The following is a 6,000-nucleotide window of genomic DNA, read 5'->3' as shown; positions in this document are numbered from 1 at the left end:
TTTTTCATGGCAAGTCTTTGAAATATGGTGTGTATTTTACACTTAGAGCACATTTCTGTTCAGACTAAGCACATTTAAAACACGCAGTCACCACGTGGTTAGTGGTTGCCCTATGGACAGGGTGGCTCTCATTTTCTCATGGAAATATGAGAACTAGAGGAATGCCTCTCTCCATCAAAGAATAAAATTAGCCTGATCTAAGTTTGTGAAATTCTACATGAAGGAATCAGTTTCTTCAACAAGTAAATAGTAAGAAAAAATAAAGGGAAAGAGAAAGTTTTGTAGATTAAAGAATTTTTATTCTTTAACTAAATGCAATCTGTGGATCCTGTTTAAATTTTGATTTGAAAAAAAACTGTAAAAAGTTATTTTTATAGTCATCTGAGGAAACTGAATACCAGAGACTGTCTTTTAGACGATATAAAAAATTATTATTAATTTTGTTGGATGCAATAATGTTATTGTGGTTAAAGAAAAAGTCCTTATCTGTTAAAGATATGTGCTATATCTTTAACATGTATCTGTTATAGATATATTTATAAAATAGATCATATCTGGAATTTGCTTTAAAATATTCCAGCAAACTAAGAAAAGTAGGAGGGAGGAAATGAAATGAAAATAGCTGAATATTAATATGGGTGATAGGTTCAAGGAGTTCATTATACTGTTTTCTCTACTACTGTGTATGTTTTAATATCTCCATAATAAAATGTTAAAAATAAATGTAACAAAAGGAAAATAACCTTTCTTTAAGTTTATTATCACAGTTGTGGCAACGTTTCACTGGTACATACATAAGTCAAAACTTATCAAATTGTACACTTTAAATATGTGTGATTTACTGTACATCAATTAAACCTCAAGTTGTTTAATAAAACAGTCTATTGTAGGACCACACATACTTGGCAGCCCAGCTCAGATGAGAAGTTTTCACATCCATTATCTCAACTATGAAGATGGCTTGTTAGAACTTTTTGTTGCAAGTGGCAGAATCTCAATTCTTTCTGGCTTAGGAAACAAAAATGAAGAGAGGATGACTGCCAGGTCTGGTATGAATTGCACTCTACTCACAAGCTAATAGGTTAGCCTGTGACTATTTCATGGACGCTGACAGAGGACACAAAACTCCTGGATCTACTCAGGGCACAACAAGCAGCGTGAGCACCAGCATATTTACCTTGGTTGCCTTGACCCCAAGGCCTTCAGAAGTGACAAAATATGACTTAGACGGATGCTCTGCACACAGTAGGCTTGGGTCACAGCTGCAGGACACTAAGCATGGGAAACCCGTCCGTTTTCTGGAGAGCAGTAAGAAAGCCTGCTCTTTATCCTGGAGGCAGACATCACCTCACCCTTCAGGATTGTTTGCTGTGAACATAACTGCAAGAAATGGCCCAATAAAAGTGGTCATTTGTACTTAGCACACCCAGCATGATGTATAAGATTGAGAGGGACCCATGGAGGAGTGTCTCCCTCAACAATTAGGTAATGTAACTGATAAATTCCAGAAATAACTCTATAGCTTCAGGCAAAGCTGGATCAAGTAGCTCACAGGATGCATTTATGCCTCTCTCCATCTCAGCAATTTTTCCCTCCGTGTTGGCACTGCTGTCAGGCATCGGCCTAGCTTGGGTAACTTCCCTTTCCCCGATCTGGGGCACAGGGCAGGCTGCTTTTAATTCGCCTAGATCAGAGCGGCTTCGCACAGCTGGGCAGGCGAGGTGGTACACAAAGCACCGCAGGTAAGGGAGCACCATTGTCCCAGACATCACCGATCTGTATACAAACTACAGTTTCCAACAGATGGAAGTAAAGAGTCCTGAGAAAGGTGTTGTATGGGTAGCCCTGGCCAGGTCATGTGTCTGTCCCCAAGCTGGGAGGTGGGATCAATCCACCCTAAACCACACAGAGTGGTCCCCCACTGAGCGGCATTTATTAGGAGTGGGAGTGGATGCTGGGCAGACAATAGCAGATGCCTACTACAGACCAGAGCTGTACTGGGATCCCTACTTTCTATTTGAGGACACTGAGGTTCTGCAGTTAAGGAACCTTCCCAAGTCCCATAAAACACAAGAAGGGACAGGCTCAAATCAAGGAGTATCTGTTTCCAGACACTCCCAGTCTCCATCCAACCACCCCAGTTCCTGATCCTTAAAGAAGCAAATCTAAGCTTATTTATTTGGTGTTCAAATCCCTCCAATAAGTGTTCCCACTCTACTCACCTAATCCCAACTCTCATCATTCAGAACGGAATCTACCCTGAGAAGGACAGTCTTATTACCCTCACTCAGTCCGGCTAGGAACCTATGCTCCTTCAATTATTCTCATGTGAAGTAACCATTCTCTCCAAAGCTCAAAGTCTTACGCTTCCTTAAACTCCAAGTACTATCCACAAAAACAAATATTCTACACTTGTTTGAAGTAATCCCGACTCACCGTCCAATTTTCCTAATGGGGCTTAAGGGCTGAGAAGACAAAGATCATGTCTTTCCCTCTAAGACAAGGTAAGCAGCTTTTGGAGCGTCCAGCCAGCCCCAAAGTCCTCTTCTCAAAGTTCTCCCCACCCCCAACAAGTGGGGGAGCAGCACTAGAAGCCAGATTGCATTCAGTGAGCCACCAGCCTGGCTGCATTTGTCCCTGGGCTATGGGCGGCCATCAGAGCCCCTTTGCAGAAAGAGGAAGAAAATACTCTCTCTGAGAAAGACTTGGAGAGCACAAGTTGCTTCTTCCTGGAGGCTTCTGGTTCCTGACCCCAATGTCAAGGCCTGCTAGCACTGCCTACCCTCCTCTTCTGTGTGAACCCCCTGGGCTAGCCTGAAATAAGTCCCATCTTGTGCGAGCAAAAGAGCCCAGGCCGCCCTACCCAAGGCAGGTCTCCCAGTAAGTAAGCACTAACTTGTCACTTGGTGAATGCCACAGTCAGGGGAGCGGTTTCCACGTCATCACTCATTACAGGACATCCAGCCACTCAGCTGCCAGGGTTATTTATGTTTGTACTCTACAGATGGCAAAAGAGGTGCTGGAGGAGGAAGGCCAGTGACAGGGTGGCAAGAGGCAGAGTCCCATGACCTACTCAGGGCCTCAGGAAAGGCGGGGCACCGGGGATGGCAGAGGGGCAGGTTGTGGGAGGGAGCGGAGGAGGCAGAACTGCGCTGAGCCAGTGGGAGGGGAAGTGAGAACTGCTCCCTGAGCCCTAGCCAGGCTCGCTGGGGCAATGATGGGGCCACCCCCCAAGTCCAAGAAAAGCAAGGGGAAGCAGGCACCCGTGGGAAGCGAGGAGCACTGGGAGAGAGATCTGCACAGGCTTTTCTCCCTTCTCCGGGTTTCTGTAGCACAGCCAGCCAGAAACGGAGTTTTAAATCACCTGCTTTCCACTAGAGAGTCAGGTGCTCCCTTTCATTACCATCTCTTTTCTGAGACTCCAGAGCCTGCCATTGGACTTTCAACCTGGTAAAAGTGATATTGAAGGAGAGAAATGTAGTATTTGAGGTCTCGAGGTTATGTCAGTCCTGCTGGCTCTCAGTGGCCCACATTCTGTTCTGGGCCCCGCATGGGTGAGGCCGTCTGGGGAATGTAGATCAAGCCTACGCACAGGGGACACCAGGGAGATGCGGGGCTTCTCTCCCCTCTGCCTTTCTTCATTTCCACTAAGACTAAATGTTGTCTCACAAGGGAGACATCTCAGAATAAACAGTCCTGGGAGGACTGCGTGACAGATCTGTAACTGTATGTCAACAGCCAATTCAGGGAGGAGGAGAGCAGGGATGGGATTTGGGGCGGACAGAAGACTCCCGAGGGTAAGTAGGTTTAAGAGCTCTGTACCTTCATGGATACTGGTCCCTGTCTCGGCTGCATTCTTTAACCCCCTCCTTTGCTTGTCACGCTCCTACTCTTGCTTCAAGACCCAACACAATGTCCCTTTTTCTTGATACAGTCCTCATGCTTGTCCAGGAGCATGCGTTTCACCCTCCTGTTCCCTAACTCTATTATGGCATTTATCAAAAGGCTTTCTGAGCCCAACCGGGTGTGGCTCAGCATTTGAGCATGGACCTAGAATCCAGGAGGCTGAGGTTCGATTCCCAGTCAGGGCACATGCCCGGGTTGAGGCCTCGATCCCCAGTGGGGGGCGTGCAGGAGGCAGCTGATCAATGGCTCTCTCATCATTGATGTTTCTCTCTCTCTCTCTTCTTCTCCCTTCCTCTCTCTCTGAAATCAATAGATTAAAAAAAAGCTTTCTGACAGGACAGCCAAGTTGTTAAGCACACAGATACTGGCATTAAAATCACCTGGATCCAAATCCTGGTCCTGCCACGTATCAGCTGTGCGACCTCCAAGATCCTTACTTTATTCAACTATAAAATGGGATACTACTACATGCCTCATAGGGTTCTTATGAGGATTAAATGTAATGTGCTTAAAAGGGTGTCAGGTATATAGTTAGCACCATGTAAGGGTGAGCTATCATTAATATTACTCCCCTTTTGGGCTACTATCACCCCCAACAAATCAAGCCTGGGTTTGAGTTTATCACTGGCCTCCAAATGTGACACTATAACTGAATACATCTTTGTACTTGCTCAGCTGACTGATGACCACAACTACTTGGCTCGCAGCACCACCCTCACCTCTGCCTAGGACTGAATTTCTGCCTGTCCCAAGAAACCTCCCTCACAGCAGCCGGCCCCCAGCCTGTCTAGTTCCTGCTGTCCAGGGTCTCCAAGTTCTGCTCACACCTGCCTGTGAGCTACTCTTACTAAAGTTACAGATTCAGCACAGCCTCCCAGACTCAGAGACTTGTCTGCAGCTCCTTCGTGGCCCATGAGTGCAGGGACCACCTCTTGTGGCCAGCTGGCTGATCTTTTATGTGTCACTCAATTTGGCATCAACCCTACAGCTAATAAACCCTACTCTAAAATAACCCCAGAAAGGCAAGGAAACACTTTCTTTTTCAATTGCACAAGAAACACATGAATAAATTCTTATTTCAAAAAAACAGGGGAGGGGCGAAAGAAAGGTAAGACAAAATAAAACCTTAGAGATACAAAAGCTACAAAGCAAAAGCTCTTCACATTCATTCATACTCCCCTCCCCAGAAACCATCACTGTCATCAGTTCACCATTTCCTTCCAGACCTTCCTATACCCTTTAACCATATAAAGAAAGAGTTTTATTTTGTTTTTTTTTGTAAAAATGGGATCGTTTGGGGGCTTCTTAGCTGCAGCTTGCTGTTTTCATATAGCAGTTAGTTTTCCAAATTGCAGAGGATTTTGTGGGATAGCTTACATAGTTCATTTTCCTGTTGAAGGACAGGGACATTATTTCCAAACTAAATAAATTCATTTTAGCACAGTTTCCATTACATGAAATTATCATTTTAAAAAGTATAAATTTAGCCCTGGCTGGTGTGGCTCAATGATTAGAGCATCAGCCCGTGCACAGAAGGGTCTAGGGTTTGATTCCCGGTCAAGGGCATGTACCTGGGTTGCAGGTTTGATCCCCAGCCCCAGCTGGGTCACATGAGGGAGGCAGTGGAGCAATGTGTCTCTCTCACATAGATGTTTCTCTCTCTCTCTCCTTCCCTCCCTCCCTTCTACTCTCTGTAAAAAATAAAATCAATGAAAAAAATATCCACGGGTAAGGATTAACAAAAAATAAAAAAGTATAAGTGTAAATCAAAGTAAGTAATAAAAACATGATTCTGGGTATTTTGGTATTCCAATTTTTTATTTTTATAACTGTATACCACAATGATATAAAAATTGTATTCCTAGATTTGTTTGAATATACTTAAGTTGCATTATAATAAAAATAATTTAAGACAGAAATAATGTAGAGGGTCTATAATTTGCAATTCTTAGAGACACACTTTTTAACCTTGAACAAGTATATTAGTTATATATTGCTGTGTAACAAATTATCCCCAAACCTAGTGGCTTAAAACAACAAACACTACCCTGGCCAGTGTTGCTCAGTGGCTGGAGTGTCAGCCCTCATACCGAA

The sequence above is a fragment of the Miniopterus natalensis genome, chromosome 6 (genome assembly GCF_054644295.1).
Source record: "Miniopterus natalensis isolate mMinNat1 chromosome 6, mMinNat1.hap1, whole genome shotgun sequence".
NCBI lineage: Eukaryota > Metazoa > Chordata > Mammalia > Chiroptera > Miniopteridae > Miniopterus > Miniopterus natalensis.
Note: the sequence above shows the minus strand (reverse complement) of the source record.